Raw genomic sequence first — 20,260 nt, forward strand, 5'->3', positions numbered from 1 at the left:
CTATCTGTCTAAAGTTCCAACTCCTTTGCTTGGTATTCAGGGATTTTGGGGAGTCTGGGGCCAGCCTTCCTTCTCTGGAGGTCTTTCAGTAAAGGTTAGATGACCATTTGTAAGGGTTTTGTAGAGCAGATTTGCCTTTTAATGATAGCCTTCATGGTCCCTCTCCCTTCAGAGATCCAGGGCCTTGCAATACTAATGTTTCACAAGTAACACAATCAAGGCCAACCTTGGGATTAGGGAGAACAGGCCATAATGTGTGAAGTTTGACTTTAGAGATGCTAACAAAGCAACAACTAGAAAATGCTTTCAGCTTTGCAATGTGCATTACGTGCATTATCTCATTTGATCATCCCCAAAGCCTATGAGGTAGGTACTCAGAGATGAGGCCACGGAGGTTCAGCATGGCATGTTGCTACAGTCAGAGGTGCTTTTGAGATGCACATTTTCTTAATTTCCAGTTAAATCTGGAAAAATCTTCCAGAGTCATCTAGTACCATTTTACTGCTTAAGAAAGTGAGTTCTACAATTCTTCCTAAACTAATCGACTTATTCAGTGCCATACCACTCAAACTGCCAAGAAACTACTTTTCAGAGCTAAAAACAATAACAAAGTTCATCTGGAAGAACAAAAGGTCAAGAATTTCAAGGGAATTAATGAAACAACATGCCAATAAGGTGGCCTAGCTGGGCCAGACCTGAAACTATATTATAAGGTGACAGTCATCAAAACCATTTAGAAATGGCTAAGAAACAGAGCAGTTGATCACTGGAACAGATTAGGTTCATGGGACAAAATAGTCAATGACTATAGTAATCTGGTGGGTTTGTCAAACCCAAAGACTCCAGCTTTGGGGATAAGAATTCACTATCCGACAAGAATTGCTGAGAATATTCAAAAATAGTATGGAAGAAACTAGGCACTGACCCACACCTAACACCCTATTCCAAGATAAGGTAGAAAAAGGTTCATGATGCAGACAGAGAGTGATATTATAAGCAAATTAGAAGAATAAAGGATAGTTTACCTCTTAGATCTATGGAGAAGGAAGGAACTCTAGAAGAACTAGATTATAGTATAAACTGCACACTGGATAATTTTCATTTGATTAAGTTAAAAAGTTTTTTTTACAAACAAAATCAATTCAAACAAGATTAGAAGGTAAGCAGAACACTGGGAAAAAAATTTACATCCAAGGGTTTTACTAAAGGCCTCACTGCTAAAATATATACAGAAGTGACTCAAATTTATAACAATTCAAACCATTCTCCAATTGATAAATGATCAAAATATATGAACAGATAATTTTCAGATGAAGAAATTAAAACCATTTCTAGTCATATGAAAAGGTGCTCTAAACCACTACGGATCAGAGAAATGCAAATTAAGACAACTCTGAGGTATGACTACACACCTCTCAGATTGGCTAGAATGACAGGGAAAGATAGAGCGTTGCAGGGGATGTGGGAAAACTGGGACACTGATACATTGTTGGTGGAATTGTGAATGGATTCAACCATTCTGGAGAGTGATTTGGAACTATGCCCAAAGGGCTGTCAAACTTTGTGTACCCTTTGATCCAGCAGTGTTACTACTGGGCTTGTATCCCCAAGAGATCTTAAAGGAGGGAAAGGGACCCACATGGCAAAAAAGTTTGTGGCAGCCCTCTTTGTAGTGGCAATTGAGTAGATGCCCATCAATTGGGAAATGGCTGAGTAAGTTATGGCATATGAATGTTATGGAAACTGAGTTCTAGAGTAGGTAAAAGATTTTTCCAAAGCCAAACAGGTAGTGCACCATGGAGCTAGGATGTGGAGGGTGCAGATTTAACTGATTCCACATCCAGAACTTTTTTTGGAACTTATCTGCTCAGAGGGAGAGTCTATCAAGTGGGAAAGCCCTAAGAAGCAACATTTGCCTATTGGATCATCTTCCTTAGTTGGTCTCAGATAAATACAATGCAGAAAAGGCTCTTCTAGGTAGTCTGAAACTCCTCACTTTTCTCTGGAAATACATGGCAGTTCCTACTTGACTCTAGCGATGCAATTGCACTCTGAGCCTAAACTCAGAGGAAAAGTCTTCATGGGTCTCCTGTCTGTTGTGAGGCTTCCAGGCAGCCCTGAGAGTGGCCTTCTTCCCATCTCCTGTGGCAAGGCTGTTGTGCGCACTGTGTTGAAGCCATGGATCACTGGGCACATTGTGCCTCTGTGCTGCAGTGAGGAAAATCAATTGCATTCTGGAAAAAGAACCACTGTTTCAGAAGAGCTCTGCAGACTGCAGCTACTTAAGGGCACCAGGGTCATGATGGGCAGTCAGCAAGTGAAGACCCAAGGCAAGGGCGAGGACCCCAGAGAGCAAAGTAAACACTGCAGGCCTGGAAATGATTCTGGCCTTCCCCCGGTAATCATCAACATAATTGTTGGTGCATGGAATATAGAAGTAGTGGGCGGGGTAGGGGATGGAGAGCTGGTCCCAGAGTCAACAATATCTGTCACCACAAGCAAGTCACTGAACATCGCAACAGCTCTCTAAGACCATAAGTGGCAGAAGAAGCACTGACCTTCACTGGAAAGGGGAGTCTCCTCAACTGGACATTCCCTCTTACCAATGAAATATCATGGAGCTACTGGGGATTCTGGGTATTAGTAATGCTGGAAAAAAAAAGAAATCGACAGGAGACAGTCTCCTCTCAACCCTGTCTAACCGTAGCCATGGAACATTACTACATTACTACTCAGATGTGGGAATGCCAGGGAAAATATCACATAGACTTATGTGGAGAGTAGCTACCCCATATTTCATGGTCCATCCATAATTCCTCTCACCAATTTGGTCTCAACAGCCTAAGCATCAGACTGGAATCTCAGAAAACTCCAGTGTCCCCAAGTTTTGACAACCTCCATGATCTCCATATTAGAGTGTGCCAGCTTCTACTGAGTAGACTCTTACAGGAAAAGCTTGAGGCCACATGTCCCTTGAATATTCTAATGTGTTTCCAGTTGGTCCTTAATCTGCAGGATGGTCAGCCAAAGCTCAATTTGATCTTGGAAAAGCAGGTGCTCAGCCACGGAACACATCATTTGGTCTAGCAATAATAATGGCTCAAAAGATTGCTTAGTTTTTTAGTTTAGCTTTTTTTTTTTTTTTTTTGCTTCTGTGGATGAGTGGAGGCAGGGATTTCTTAATCTTTTTTTGTCGTGAATTTCTTTGGCAGTGAGGAAACCTGGGGACCCTTGCTAAAAATGTTTTTTTAATTGAAAGGAAATAATGAATTTCTACTAGAAGTTAGTTAAAATAAAGTTGTGATTTTTTTTTTCCCAACCCAAGTTTGCAGACCTTGGACTTCAGAGTAAGAACCTCTCATCTAGATGAATGCCTCTCAATTACACTGGATTTACTGGAAACATTTTTCAAACAGTTGCTCTCTGACAAAGGGCTTGAGATTTGTCTTTATACAGGGCCACTAACTCAGATCTCAGGACTAACTGAACTGGTCCAAGAACCAGTCTGAGCTGTATATCACAAGTTCAGAAAGATTCATGGGCTCCATGCATGGATAATATCAAGATACTTTTCCATACACACTTAGCCACTGAATATTTTAAAAGGCTTTGGATTTGTTCATATATAAATGTATCCTCCTTGGCTTTGCCATGAGCAACCCAAACAGTACAGAATCTTACTGAGAGTGCAAAGTGTAGTCCTGCCTAAAGACTCAGGAGTCGGCAATATAGTGACATGTGGGCAAGGTGGATCTTTGCACACTTGCAAAACAGCATCAGCCTCCTATGCTTTTAAGCTACCAGGGGAACTAGACCAAAGAGGTGAGCCACAGAAATCCCCCTTCTTGTCCCAAACATCACACACACCCACACACACACACACACACAGATCCTAACAAAACTGTGAATGATTACATAGGAACTTTGTGTCTCCAAGATGAAAGCCAGAGAGAGCGCAAAGTCCGTCAAGTGTTTCTGTTTAACACATTTATTATTGCATGGCCAAAGAAGCTGAGGGGGAGGAGGATGCCAGAATGCTTGGTAAAGGTTAAGTCTAAACACAGGAAGTCAGACACACAAAGGGATGACTAGGTCCTGAGGAAAATGAGATGTGTGAGGGATGAACAGTCTAAAAAATGAAACCTCAATTCAAGTTCAGGGCAAGAAGACTGAATCCAACATGTTAATAAAAAAAGCTAATAAAGGCAGGAGTACCGTACTGGAAACACTAGAAACATTAGAAAATCCAGATTGCACGGAAGCCATCACATTCCTTGATGATTCATGAACTTCAGAGCATTCAAAGCCTTCCTTTGGGCACTTTTTCAGAGACAAAGTGAATTCAAGCTTAAGTTGGGAGAAAGACTAGAGAAATGCTTGAGAATGGGGTTAAGTCATGTAACTAATTCAGCAGTTTTCTTTTACCAAAGAAAATCTAGCTGGACCCTGAAAGCCAACTAGAGGACATAAGCGAATTACCTAGTGGGCCATCATTTAGGGAGGAAAACAAGGTTTCCAAAAGGTAAAATGACCAACACTTTTCCACAATGGCAATTATTTTTAATGATCGGTGAGATGATTTGGACCCTAGTTTGAACGTGAACCAGGACAAAGAAAAAAGTGGCTGAAAGGTAGAGAATTTTAGACAACAGAGCTAGCAAAGTAAGGATGCCACCCCACTAGATGGCCTGATGCACTTGCATTTTCTTTTATCTGCACCATATGACCCCATGTGATAAAGATAATCTGTGTTTTCTGGGAACATTGTAGACCTGTTTGCTTGGTAGGTGGGGAAGGAAAGGGGACATATGGGCTCTTTACAGAAGAGAAAGCTTCATGTTAGGTTCTATGGAGAACATGAACATACAGAAGACACTCTCCAGGCCATAGAGTTCAGTTGGAGAAGAATGGGGTGAAAGTTGGTCCTTAAACTCCCCAAAGCTGGCTCTGTCTAAAGCTTGATGGTGGAATGCAAGACATGGACTTGCACTTGACCTTTGCCTTTCCACCAGTCACACCTTCCAGCACGGTGGAGAAAGAACCATTCTGGCACACCTTATTTCTCTTTAGTTTTCAGCTACTCATCTAATGATGCTGAAAACTTCTTTTGGTACAGCATCATTTGTGTGGCTGCTAACCTACATAAGACACTCTATGGGATCTTGAAACAATAACAAGATAAGAGTTTTGACCTTAATCTTGGTATAATGACCCCTGAACTCAGGTCTAGAAACTGTTAGCTCAAACAACAACCAAGGTTTTGGAGGCCATACTCTACAAGCCAACTAATTAAGCCCATGCTTTCTTGGTAGTTTGGCTTCCTAGCAGACAGGTTCATTTGAAGAAACATTTATTGAGAGTGACAGAGGCAGTACAGCTTTTTTCCCAGTACAGAAGAGAATTCCGCCAAATAAAGTAGCCTGAAATTTTGCTGGTTGCCAACTTGATCCTGACTAAGACAATCATTCTCAATTAGTCAAGAAGGGGTTTGATTTCATTGAGTGCATATAAATGGTGGAACTAGATAAAATAGGTATGGGCTAACCAATGGTTGAACTTTGCCTGCAGTTCAGTGCAAGGGAAGAATGTGGTTATATTCTGAGAAAAAAAAGGACAGAGAAGGAGTTGCTAAGAAAGAAATCCAGACTGTGTCATGGTTGTAATTTAGCTAAAAGTATAATTGGGAACATTTAGGGCCACTAGACATAAAAGTGAGAAACTTCCTTTTTTAATTAATAAAAGTTAATGTCTCAAATGGTGATGAAAAAATCAATGTCCACAGACCTTACTTTTCCTTCATTATTTTCCCTGGGAATAATGTGCCGTTTGAGGGAAATATTTTAGGGTACCCTAAAGCCCCATTTTCAGCAATGCAGCTTAACAGTGGATAGTTAAGGAACTGCAGCAGGTAGTATGAACGCTGCTTTGGAAACTGACTGGGAATTTAACTTGAAGAGTAGTCAGTGGTGAGTGACAAAGCTCTCCACACAGTGGCCAAAGCCCCTAACCAAAGGAGAAAACTTTTCTAGCCACTAGTGTATAAGTAGAGATTCCAACATGGTCCTCTTTTTCAGCAACACCACAGGCAGCACTCACGAGTCTCAGCCCTATCCTTCAATCAAACTGGAGCTAATTTAAACAGAAGCCATTTTAAAGAGAATACGATGACAGATCTGATGCGCACCTACACTGTTAAATAATGGCAACATTTGCATATTAAAAATAATTTAAAATGAGGGCCAAAAAGAAAATAGCCATTATGATAAGAATCTGTTGATAAGTAAGTTGTCTTCTCCCACAAAAGGGAAACCTATAATCTTTGTTCCTGAACAAAATTATAGGCATGATTAAAAACCTTAGAGAATTGTAAAATTATTTAAATTAGATTCTATAACTCTATATTTCATAATTATGAGAAGCTGCTTATTCAAAATTATGTATAACGGCATGATTGTGTAATTTCTTTGCTAATAAGGAATTATTTGCTAATAATTTTTCATTGGTTCCTGGGTCCTTATAATAGCAAGCAATCTCAGTGGCAATACTAATCAAAAGGGGAACAAATTTTTATTGTTTTAGCTTAAATTTTTGTGCAGCAGACTTTAGAAATAGCAGTTGTATTTTTTTTTTTTTTGGTTTGTTTCCTTTGCCCCAACTGTATCAAGATCTTTGGTAAATTTTCAGCATTACAATGCACGTTAGAGAATAGTGGACATCTATGTGCTCACAGAGGCTGGATGAGATCAGGAAATGGCCCAAGTGGAGCCATTTTTATCAGCCCCTGATATCGCTCAGAAGCCATGCAAAATGCTATTTATTCCTATTAATTGACACAGAGTAAATATATGATACTTGCTTCACATGGTACAGATAAAAGTAAATTCAGAACATAGGGAACTTTATTACCCCCACCCCAACGAGTAGTCACAAAAAAGGAGCACTGCAAAACATCCTCAGTTGTTAGACTTTGTTTTGCTTTGGGAATACCTATCCCAACAGCCTCAACAAGCTGTTATCATAGTCCAGAGCTGCTGAACGAGAGGAGTTACGTGCCCAGTATGGATATCACTATGACGTGAAGCTTTAGTCTGGGTGCTAGCCTCCCCCCACATCTTCTAGAAAGGCATGTGGCGGGATACTCCCTAATGAGATTAAGCTCCTTGAGGACAAGGACAGTTTCGCTTTTATTTTTACCCTTAGCACTTATATGCCTGGCACACAGTAAGCATTTAATAAATGCTTATTGACCAAAGAATTTTTAGCAAAGGTCCATGCCAGAATGTGGTCAGCAGTCACAAATGAAGTTGACTGTAACCATTCTGACCCATCTACCATACAGTATATTATGGTAGCAAGCATTTCAGGGGACCTGAATTCTAATTCCAGTCCACGTGATCTTGGTCAAATCGTTCCAATCATCTCTAAAGTCAGAAAGTTGGACTAGAGAGCCTCTTCAATCTCCACATTTTTTTTTTGTATTTTATTGACCATTACAGTTCTAATGCACTTCAAAGAAATCATAATTTCAGTCTGAAAGACTCATGTATACTTCTCTGCATGTGTCATCTCATCAATGTGAGTAACTGCATGACCAATCCTGTTGTAGAAGATCACAGTGCATCTGTGTCTTCCTGTTCTGTGAACTTCTTGTCCATGTCTGCCATAGAGGAATTCCTCAATTCATTGGAAGCTGTCTTGAGGGATAAAGGAACTAGGTGCAGGATGGCCATGGCTTTTTTATTGTTCTTGTTATATCACTCATCACTCCTTTTTCTGGTCATACATGTACTTGATCATGCCTTTTCCATCACTTCCTGCATGCAGGTCACTACAGTTAGCCTATTTAGACCCACAATTTATCAGTCTAGTATCCTATTGTAGTAGCACGGTTGCTTGGTCCAGGGTAATAAGTGGCAAATCAGACATCATTTGATGTTACCATCCTGTTCATCATATAACTCTTTTCATTCAGTGACACTCTCCAATTCTTGGACATGTTAAAATAATTATATTATGGCATCTACCCCAAGAACCTTTAGGTTCTATCACCAACATATGAAACCAAATTCTAGGTAGTATTCCCTGAAAAAAAAATCAAATCTTAGCATTGCCTCTTTTTTACAGCAGCAACACATCAACAATGATAAAGCCGAAAGGAAAGAGCATGCTTAAAGCAACTGACTTTTAGGCAGCAACACTCTTAATTCACAATTATGGAATTGTAAAATTGATTAGAACAGTTCTAGAAAATATCCTCCTCACAAACAGCCCAACAACACAATATTAACGGGGCTCTTCCCCCTAAATTAGCTGCAGAAAGGTTAATGTTTCCTTGTTGAAGGATAAAGATGCATACATGGAATACGGAATAATCCACAGATCCACAGAAATTTTGAAAGAAGCAGGTACTGCTTCACTGAGCAACAGTGAAGACTGATTAAGCTTTCTTAGCATCCATACATTCTAGCTGAAATGTAGTTATGGACACACACACAACAAGATGTTTGGTTGCTGAGGGGATGGGAGGTGGGGGGAGCGGACTGTTAGAATGTTATCCATCATCCCTGGAGTAAACAGCCTTTCTTTTTACTCAACATTAAGAACACTCAGAATTCCCAGTATTTGTGAGGGGAATAGGGAATACCACTCAGTAGATTTGTTGAAATGTAACCAAACGTAATTTACCACTGGAAAGCACCTTTGAAATAGCTAAAAATAATAATAATAAAAAAAACCCATGGAATTGAAAGATCTTTCATGAGCAACATTCCTGTGGTTTCAGTCAGCAACAGATCAACAAGGGAGAAGAAAACAAAGGTCTGTATCATGCAAATTTGTGCTAATGGGGGACTATATGATAGCTATTTGAGACCAGATCATCATCACCAGAAATTACAGAAGGATTATCCTGAAGGACCTTGAACTCCCTTATCAATATACATTACTAACAGATATGGAAGAAGCTTGGATAAGACCTTACTCCTTACTTTCTGTGAGTTGTAAAAAATTTAGCACTATCAGTATACCTAACAAAGCCTGATGTGGTGGCTAAAATTAAGGCGTCAAAAGTTCACTATTTTCCAACAGATGGACAGATTACAAATCCTCATACCTCATCTTCACACAAGGAGAATTCACTATTCAGAAGTAAAAAATCCCAGGGATGAAGCAGAGCAGCCTGTCAGCAAGGGTGCCAAATAGGCTCCTGGTGGGGCAGAAGCCAGATTTGGAGCATGAATACTCATCTTTTGGGGCCAGGAGTAAAGATGGGAGTTAGAGACAATGGCCTTTGAGCCTAAATGATCTATATCCTAAGATACCGAGCTAGCTGATTTGATTTTAAGTATTCATTAGTGATTTCTGAAAGTTGATGAAAAGGGCACTTGACTTGATTTTCAAAAATGGAAAAAGAACAGATTTTTGGAACCAGTCTGGTGAACTTGGGTTTGTTTCCTGGGAAAAATTAAAGCATGTCATTATTTTTTTTAAATTTTTGCTTTTTATTTACAAGATATGTGCATGGGTAATTTTTCAGCATTGACACTTGGAAAACCTTTTGTTCCAACTTTTCCCCTCCTTCCCCCCACCCCCTCCCTCAGATGGCAGGTTGACCAATATATGTTATATATGTTAAAGTATATGTTAAATACAATATTTGTATACATGTCCATACAGTTATTTTGTTGCACAAGAAAAATTGGACTTTGAAACAGTGTACAATTAATCTGTGAAGGAAATCAAAAATGCAAGTACACAAAAATAGAGGGATTGGGAATATGAACCACTCATCTCCCAGAGTTCTTTCCCTGGGTGTAGCCGACTCAGTTCATTACTTCTCTATTGGAACTGATTTGGTTCATCTCATTGTTGAAGAGGGCCACGTCCATCAGAATGGATCATCATACAGTATTGTTGTTGAAGTATATAATGATGTCCTGGTACTGTTCATTTCACTCAGCATCAGTTCATGTAACTCTCTCCAGGCCTTTCTGAAATCATTCTGTTGGTCATTTCTTACCAAACAGTAATATTCCATAACATTCATATGTCACAATTTATTCAGCCATTCTCCAACTGATGTGCATCCACTCAGTTTCCAGTTTTTGGCCACTACAAACAGGGCTGCCACAAACATTCTTGCCCATATCGGTCCCTTTGCCTTCTTTAGTATCTCTTTGGGGCATAAGCCCAGTAGAAACACTGCTGAATCAAAGGGTAGGCATAGTTTGATAACTTTTTGAGTATACTTCCAAATTGCTCTCCAGAATGGCTGGATGTGTTCACAATTCCACCAACAATGTATCAGTGTCCCAGTTTTCCCACATCCCCTCCAACATTCCACATTATCTTTCCCTGTCATTCTAGCCAGTCTAACAGGTGTGTAGTGGTATCTCAGAGTTGTCTTAATTAAGCATACCATTATTAATAGAACAATGAGTGAAGGCCTCAAAAAGGAAGTTTGTACTTAGAGAAATGTACTTCATTTGAATTCTGGCCCTACCATCTGATGACAAATGAATGAAAAAGGAATTTTAAAAATATTTATTCTACTCAGAGAACTGGTTTAAACACTGGGAATAAAAATACATCCAGGGTAATGCTATTCCCAAGTTAATATCCCTTCATCAAGAACATTCGTTTTACATGTTTCAATGGACTACACATATTTAACCTGTATCACATTATTTGCTGTCTTGGCAAGGGGGAGGAAAGGGAGGGAGAGAAAAAAATTTGCTGCTGAAACTTATAAAACTGTCATTGACTGGCAAAATGCTGTTAGCTCCTAACTGGCATCCAACATGTTAACCCCATCTTTAAGCTCCACTTCATCTATAATTTGATAAGTGTGTCCTCTATGACAGAGTCACTGATAAAGATGGTAAAAGAACTTGGGCCCAGCAGAGATGAAGGGGCATGCAACTGCTCCAAACACACCCGAATGTTGTTTATTAATGGTTCTGGATCAGTTTGGAGTGTCCCAGGGAACTATTTTTAAATGACACGGTTGAAGGCACAGATGACATTTCTCATCAGATTTCCTGATGAAAAGAAGCTGGGGAGGGTGATCAACATCTTAGATGATTGAGAAGAGTTAAAAAGAGCTCAACAGGTTAAGAACTAGAGCCAAACAGAAGATGACATTTTCGAGGAATAAATGTCAACTATTTAATTCTGGGTCAAAAAGAAATCAACCTCACAAATATGAGATGAGAAAGGTAGGGCCAGAGAGCGGGTATCCAAAATAGGTAGGGATCGGAGAGAGACCCAAAGGAGCAAACAGGCTGACTCCACATCCCAAAAGGCTGGTGCTCTCCTTGACTATGGGAAAAGATGCAAGGTACTTAGAACGAGGTGGGAAATGGTCCTTCTGTCCTCTGCTTGGGTAGAGATGATTTCCAGATATGTTTAAGTTCTGGATATTGCATGTCAGGAAATGCCACATTATGTGAAGCTAGCAACATCCAAACAATTAGCACTACTGAGGACAAATGAATGAAAAAGGAATTTTAAAAATATTTATTCTACTCAGAGAACTGGTTTAAACACTGGGAATAAAAATACATCCAGGGTAATGCTATTCCCAAGGCTCTTGGGTTCAGAGTTCTGAGTTATCCCTATTGGAATCTGGAGGGAGATGACAGTCAAGATGGTGATGGTGGTGGTTTCTCTTGCCTTCACCATATGTCTGGTACATGGTACCTCCCATTATTCCTTTGGAGTATCTGGCTGCTTCACTCTGTGGATGGCATGGGCAGTCCTGGGAGTTAAGATCTGCCTCTTAAACAAAGCTGAATAACTTCCTGTTGAAGAGGTTAAGTATGGTTTCTTTTTGTGTGTGCTTCAAAGGCCTCTGAACTCCTTTAAGACTCCTGAGATTCTGGAATCGTGTGCTCACTTCAGTTTGTGACGCTAGCCTATTCCAGTCCTAACAATTTGTTGTCTCAGGTACAGATTTCAGTGTAAACTCAGACATCACAGCATCAACTCTGAAGTGAGCGATTAAAGGAACTTGAGCAGGCAGCTATCCATACTAGCAGCCAACCCACTATTGGGGTGGTAAGACCATTCTCTACCTGTTTTTATCTGTTTTAGATTGGTGGAGCAGATCAAGTTCTTCATTTAGAATCAGGCACACTTGACATTAAGAAGGCTTCATTTGAATTCTGGCCCTACCATCTGTGATCTCTGTACCCAGAGGGAAAAACTTTAGATCAAGCCATTTGTTGATGGGCGTGGGGGAGGGAGAAAGCAGCTTTTCTCTGTGTGGCTCCAGAGGGCCAAATTAGGAGCAGTGGAGAGCTCACCTACTTGAGCCTTACTTTCAGCAGCTGTTTCCTTGTCTGTAAAAGTATACATCCCTAGTAACCTCACAGGGTGCCTGTGAGGACCACCCTTTGTAAAACCTAAAAATGAGTTGTCACTAACAATAGTATTCTTACACAGAAATATTGGTTGTACCATTTTTACCTGACAAGTCATCTGAAAATGTCAAAGGAATTATATTTCAATCTGGTATATTCTATCCCATGGACCCAGCTTAAAAAATAAGCTCTGGACACACCAGTCAGTTAAACCGATACTATGGACAGCGTCATTCTGTCTTGTCCCAAGGTAGCCAACTGCCCTTGGATGGGAATGTAGAGTACACTGTTGTGTTTATTTTGAACAGACTCATCCGCAAGTGCTCTGGCTTGCATTAAGAGAAAAAATGGAAGGGCAGGGGAATCAGGACTGTCAGGACTGCAAAATATTTTCCTTTTCTACTCTAGATTAAACACTTTTTTCTTCTTCAGAAAGACATTCTGCCTGAAAAAGTTACAGACAGATGAATTGTCACACTTTCTTGTATTGGTTTATTCCACTAACAGATTTCCCATGTTTTCCTTGTGGAGAGGCAGCAGTCTCTCCATGAGTCTCATGCCAGGTTTCCTGTTGCTGTTGTTTTTGTCCCTGATGGACGTGTCTACACTGCAAGAGGCATAAGATCCTGGGTATTTGAAAATTAAAGAACAGCAGCACAGGGCCAGATGCTTTAGCTATAAAAGTTGCCGAAGTATCATAAACACCAGGTGTGCCATAGAAATGCCCAGGTTTTTTATCCTGACACACTGTTATCATATGCTTCCAACATCTGTTCTTCCCTGTCCATGCTTCCCACAGACAGTATTTATTAAAATCAAATCTGCACTAGCTCTCATTCATGCGCCTTGAGCAGGAAGGGCCACAGTGGCCTTATTATGGAGTGTAAGTGAGCTGATAAAAATTGATTTTATCAGTAAACTTAGAATTGTCCTTACAACCCAATATGGTATCATCTGCGCCAAGGCTACCTTTCACTTGGTAATTAATTAGCTTTCAGCTGCTTGTGGTTTATGTTCGAACAGTGCCACAACGTACTACTTTATAATTTCCAGATAATTTGGGGGGTGAGAGATGAAGCCAGTCTGGCTTAATTAACGAGAAATCTGAATAACAGAATCACACAACCGTAAAGGTACAGAGGGTCTATTTTCAAATATAACAAAGTGGTTGCATTTAAGTCCCAACTCCCCATTACCAAGACAATGTGGTATGGTGTGAACTGTAGCTTACTATGTGACTCTGTGGGGGTTACTCTCCTTTTCAAGACCTCAGGTAAAATGAAAGGATGAGATGATATAAAAGGACCCTTCTGGTCCTCAAAATTCTAGGATTCTAAACTCCTTTCTTTGTCTGAGTTTTAATTTGCCATCAATTAAACAAATAACAGTATCTGCATCAGATGAGAAAGCACAGATAGCTAGCTATCACATCGATGAAATACATTATGCAGAATCTGAAGGTGTCTCACAGTGAGGAAACACCTTCTTCCACCAATGCAGATTGGCAACTGCTATTCAGTGCGGAATCTTAAAGAGCTGTCTGTGGAAGAGAGAGGTTAAATGCCTTGCTAAGACCCCAGATGCATTTGAACCCAGATCATGTGACTCAAGCTCATTCTGTACTCTCCAGCTGTTGTTACGACCAGTTTGTAAAATCTGTCATGAGATCATTACCATTTATGCTAGATCTCAACTATACGATAATATTCACTAACACTAAAGCTCTTTTAATGTGCAAGAATTAACTCTGGGGACCAGAAGTTGGAGTACATTGGTGCAGTCCTTCATTTCTTTTGATCTCTCGATTTGATAAAGCCACTGACTTTTACTAAGATGTAGATATAAGACTATGATTCTTAGGGAAAGAAATAATTTCAAAATGGAATCAGTGCATTTCAAATTAATGAGCATTTGCACTGTGGAGAGTGATAGGGCTCATCAATTGAAGACTTTCTGTTCTTTTGTGCCTTTCTTCATTTTTTATTTTTAGAGAGACAGAGAACCATTAATAATAATTCATGAGCCAAAATCATCCATATTCTATTATTTAGATGTTCAAATACATAATCCCACTTTTAAGTCACATGACCTGCCTGAAGACCACCTATTAATGTAAGAAATTTCTTTATCACATATGATGTGTGCATGATCCAGAAATCCATCACACAGTCTTCACTGATTTTTGTAATAAATTAATCTTAAGATATTTGGAGAAACTTTAAGTCTTTTCCAGCAAGGCAGATCAACTACTATCCCCTACCTAGATCTTTTCCATGCCTATCCATAATTCTATAGTAATACTATCTCCCTTTTGGTCCCATAAAGAAGAAATTTTCACTTCCCTCCAACTCCCAGAAAAAAATAAGCCAGAGAACACAGGGACAAAAAGAAATAATTTGCGTGGTCTGAGAAGAGAGGTCTAAACTTGGGAGGGTTGAGTTGAGATCAAATGTGTTCACTTCAGCACTCAGGTGAGTTTCCTGGTCTCATGATCCTGAGAATGATCCCATGATAGGGCCTGCTCTCCATATGTAAAAGGAAGAATAAGAAGCTAATGGAGACTAATACTTGTATCAGGAAATGTACAACAGTTGGGTAGAACAATTTCAAGTTAAGCTCAGTCTTTTTTTTTCCCCTTTGCTACTGCTATTGCTATCTCAAGTGTCACAATGAGGAAATGTATTCTTTTATATGGGAGAAATTTGCTTGTGTGATACCTAGCATGTAATGCCAAACTGTTCGCATGCTGTTTAAAGAATAATTCTGCATATAGATGGGTCTGTGTGCCCATATGTTTCAAAGTTCAGTTTCAAGGAACAGCTGAATTAGTCAGTGAGACATAAAAGGGAAGTGGCCAATATTCATTTGCATATTGAAGGAAGGAAGAGGGAAAGAGGGAGAGGGTGAAGGGGAAGGGGGTCTGCTGTATGTGCTGTTTAAAAAAGAAAGTGGCTATTTCCAGTTCCAATTAATTGTCTCTGTTTTCCTGCTTATTCTTTGTCTTACAGATGCTGTAGCTATTTCCGGCAGAGATTACCGACTCTATCTAACAGGTGGACTGCAGAGGATTCAGCTGGTGTCTGCTCTTGGTGGTCACGGCACGAGGTGAACATTCTAACTTTGATTTCTCTTCATGTCCCAAAGCCAACTGTTGGCCCACCCGCCTTGGCAGGGTCCCCCTTCCCAGGGAAATCAATCCGAACCCAAACATAAAAACAGACTTCGGGGAGTCAGAGTGAGGTGGGACTCTGGTCGGGGTGGGAGTGGGGAAAGAGGGTAGCACTGAACAGAACAGATAAAGATTCTGAATGCAAAATGCCAGATAAAATAGGGAGGGACCTCAACCAGGAAATCTAACTTTCCCTAGCTCCTTCCTCACAGCTATTTTTGCACATATAGGGTAAGTTGAAATTGACTCTCATTGATCAGCTTTGGAATTGTTTTATTATGCGGTGTTCTGGGAAAGGTGAAACAAACTAGCTCCGCAAGTGTCAGAGTAACTGAACTTAGGGACTGGCCTTGAAAAAAAATGCTGCACCGAGGATCATTGGGTAAATTTCCATTTGCAAATTATACCCCATGTGGCATGGCCTTTGAGCTTGTACTTGTAATAACAAAGTGGGCTGCATTCTTCTGTCTGCCTCAGTGCCCTTCAGCTCAAAGCTGCTAATATATTTGCCATTTAGACAAGGGTCAACCATAACCCTGATTCTCTTCAAAATGGTTCAGTAACTCAGTGGCAGACTCATGTCCATGAACTTGAAGCTAAACAGATCTAGAAGGAATTGGATTGGTTTCTCCCCAGGGGACCAGCCTCCTCTAAATAGCCGTTGTCAGTGCAATGCTATTTGGGGTGCAGGACTAAGTTTTTGCTACAATTCGGAACCCATACCTGCTTGGCACACAGACCATCCTATCTCCATTGCAAAAACCAACCAGCCACTTCCCAAGTGTTGGCTTTTCTTCTCTTAATGAGAACTAGGAATAGCTAAAGAAAGGGAAATATACACTGAATGAACCTGAAGTGGCTCAGATCCCTTGGAAAGGGGAAAAAGACTGCATCAGTGAAACTGTAACCCATGCATGAATGCATGCATTCATTCAGTTAACAGTTAATCAATCGGTTCTGATAAAGGCCTCATTTCCAAAATATATAGAGAACTGACTCTAATTTATAAGAAATCAAGCCATTCTCCAATTGATAAATGGTCAAAGGATATGAACAGACAATTCTCAAATGAAGAAATTAAAACTACTTTTAGCCATATGAAAATACGCTCCAAGTCATTATTAAGTAGAGAAATACAAAGTAAGACAACTCTGAGATACCACTACACACCTGTCAGATTGGCTAAGATGACAGGAAAAAATAATGATGAATGTTGCAGGGGATGCGGGAAAACTGGGACATCGATGCACTGTTGGTGGAGTTGTGAACACATCCAGCCATTCTGGAGAGCAATCTGGAATTATGCCCAAAAAGTTATCAAATTGTGCATACCCTTTGACCCAGCAGTGTTTCTATTGGGCTTATATCCCAAAGAAATACTAAAGAAGGGAAAGGGACCTGTATGTGCCAAAATGTTTGTGGCAGCCCTGTTTGTAGTGGCTAGAAACTGGAAACTGAATGGATGCCCATCAATTGGAGAATGGCTGGGTAAATTGTGGTATATGAATGTTATGGAATATTATTGTTCTGTAAGGAATGACCAGCAGGATGAATACAGAGAGGCTTGGAGAGACTTACATGAACTGATGCTAAGTGAGATGAGCAGAACCAGGAGATCATTATATACCTCAACAACGATACTGTATGAGGATGATGGAAGTGGATCTCTTCGACAAAGAGACCTAACTCAGTTTCAATTGATAAATGATGAACAGAAGCAGCTACACCCAAAGAAAGAACATTAGGAAACAAATGTGAACTATTTGCATTTTTGTTTTTCTTCCCGAGTTGTTTTTACCTTCTGAATCCAATTCTCCCTGTGCAACAAGAGAACTGTTCGGTTCTGCACACATATATTGTATCTAGGATATACTGCAACATATCTAACATATATAGGACTGCTTGCCATCTTGGGGAGAGGGTGGAGGGAGGGAGGGGAAAAATTGGAACAGAAACGAGTGCAAGGGATAATGTTGTAAAAAAAATTACCCTGGCATGGATTCTGTCAATATAAAGTTATTATAAAATAAAATATATTTAAAAAATTAAAAAATTAAAAAAAGAAGACATATCTACTCAAAAAAAAGAGAACAAGGGATAATCGATAGTCCTATCTGTGTTTCTATCCTTCTTTCAAAATATTTTGCCTCTGGAGATGGATTAAGAGTGATTTATTTCTTAAAGGAGGGAAAGAGAACCACATGTGCAAAAATGTTTGAGGCAGCCCTTTTTGTAATGGCAAGAAACTGGAAACTGAGTAGATGCCCATCAGTTAGAGAATGGCTGAATAAGTTCTGGTGTATGAATGTTGTGGAATATTATTGTTCTGTAAGAAATGACCAGCAGGATGAATACAGAGAGGACTGGCGAGATTTACATGAACTGATGCTGAGCAAAATGAACAGAACCAGGAGATCATTATGTACAGCAACAAGAAGACTATACAATGATCAATTCTGATGGACATGGCTCTCTTCAACAATGAGATGACACAAACCAGTTTCGATTGTTCAGTGATGAAGAGGGTCATCTATACCCAGGGAAAGGACTGTGGGAACTGAGTGTGGAACACAACATAGCATTTTTACTCTTTCTGTTGTTGTTTGCTTGCATTTTTGTTTTTCTTCTCAGGTTTTTTTTTTCTCTAGATCCGATTTTTCTTGTGAAGCAAGATAACTGTATGGATATGTATACTGGATTTAACGTATATTGGAGTACCTGCCATCTAGGGGAGGGGGTGGAGAGAAGGAGAGGAAAATTTGGAAAAGAAGGTTTTGCAAGGGTTAGTGTTGAAAAATTACCCATGCATATGTTTTGTAAATAAAAAGCTATAATAAAAAAGAAAAAAAAGTAAAAAAAAACAGTTATCAATCATCTCTCCTATGCCAGGGACAGTGACTTGTGAGATCAAAGAGAGGCTCAGAAAGACTTTGGCCACTTAATTCCTTTTGTCTCTTTGCTAACTCCCTGAAGAGATTATGTTTTGGAAATGGTTGCAGTCAATGATGAAAATGGAGCACAATATTTTAAGGTTAACTAAATGTTTTCCATATGTTATTTCAATTAATGGAGATTTAAAAAAGAAAGAGTCTTAACTCCAAAGCTCCAGTGATAAGAAAATTTCAGAAAGAGAAAGAAGCATTAATGGAGATATTTTTCATGCATTGGTTTATACTGCTCCTACCTGTTAACTTCTTTGAAAAAAAATCCCATTGTGGGTTTTTGTTTTGCTTTTAGGCACATGCTTCAGCCCTGAAAATCCTGAAGAACAGAGTATTCTTTAGCTAAACACATAGGCCACATTGTTCTCTTCCCTTTGGGGAATTCACCACCACCGCCAACTCTCTCCATCTCCCCCACGCCGTGATCTTTTTTTTCTTTTCTAAGCTATATCAATTGGGGCAAGTGAAGATCAGAGAAAGGATAGGCTTGTTTGCTTGGGTTGAATGGGACAAAAAAGACTTTTTTTGGCTTCCATTTTCTCTTCTAAGGAGAACAATCCTTGGCCTGGAAATGATAAAACAATTATAAATATGAAATTGTGAAGCAAGATAAATGAGGAGATGTTAAGAGAGGACCTCTAGTTGCATCCAAAAGTTCAAATCACCCAGAAACGACATCCTAGGGTAATGACAAAAGACTGACACATAACTGTTTGCTGATTATCCATGCTCTTTTGAAAAGATTACTGAGAATGGGGGAGGTACTACTGCACTAGAAGAGGGCAAATGTTATCTCTATTTCTGAAAATGAGAATGTTTGGCAAGCTTGACTTTTCATTTTGGCAAAATTCTATAACATATTATTAAAGTAGTAGGTTTGTGGGCACTTTGGGAATCAGTGATCACCAAACTGATGTAACTTCATGGAAACCAGACCGTGCCATACTAACTTTGTTTCCTTTCTTGACAGGACACCTGACCCAGCTCACTAGCCAACTAGAGAGAAGCTACTGCCAGCAGCAGTGGTGGGGCTCGAGGACGAGCCTTTCCGTTTCAGCCCAAAAGAGGAAGATTCTTGTCCAACCTGGCTCTTGAAAGGTTCCCTGGCAGGATGAGGCATATGAGGGGGAAACCCAAGAGGGAAAGCGCTAGAGATAAGAAGGAGCGCAGGCAGGCAATGATTGAGGCCCGGCAACAGGTCACCACTGTGGTGCTGCCCACAGTGGTTCTCCTAATTCTCTTTATTGTGATTCTGTTCTACATCCTGACACGCCCTGCTGTCAACAAATGCCAAGAACCACAAATCCTCAAAACCTAAAAGATGTACCAGGAGAAAAAAGAAATGGGATGGAAGCGAAAAGCAAAACCAGAAGCTTCCAATTTCTTAATGTCTCTAAAGTTTCAAGTCTACTCATTGATTATAATTCCCTAACACTTTCTGAAATTCAATAAAAAAGTTCATCAGCAAACATGCCATATAGCTTGCTTTCTGCTTCCTCTACCTTTCAGACTGGTGGTCTTCCTGAAATGGATGTATGACCCTTGATGAAAGGGGAAATATTTTGTGCTATGAATTCTCTATGAACCCTCTAGTGAATCCCTCAGTTTCAGAGTAGTTTGAAGGGGCCTCACTGACCCAAATCTGGAAAACACAACAGAACAAAACATCCAAATCCGAAAAAAGATTCCCTTCTATACCATACCTGACAAGTAATGCCTCCACCTTTGGTGAAGACTTCTCTCCAATAAGGGGCAACCCACTAACTCTTATTCTACTTTGGGATAGC

At 39.9% G+C, this 20,260-nt stretch overlaps 1 long non-coding RNA gene across 1 annotated transcript in view; it reads left to right on the forward strand.

Annotated features, from left to right (window-relative positions):
* LOC127542488 (uncharacterized) overlaps positions 1–19,944 on the forward strand; it is a 60,191-nt gene extending 40,247 nt beyond the window's left edge. Inside the window, exons 3-4 of the long non-coding RNA XR_007948686.1 lie at positions 15,371–15,467; positions 19,444–19,944. This is a non-coding gene — a long non-coding RNA (uncharacterized LOC127542488). The remainder of the gene's footprint in view (positions 1–15,370; positions 15,468–19,443) is intronic.
* Positions 19,945–20,260: the final 316 nt, after the last annotated feature.

The sequence above is a fragment of the Antechinus flavipes genome, chromosome X (assembly GCF_016432865.1).
Source record: "Antechinus flavipes isolate AdamAnt ecotype Samford, QLD, Australia chromosome X, AdamAnt_v2, whole genome shotgun sequence".
Classification (NCBI taxonomy): domain Eukaryota; kingdom Metazoa; phylum Chordata; class Mammalia; order Dasyuromorphia; family Dasyuridae; genus Antechinus; species Antechinus flavipes.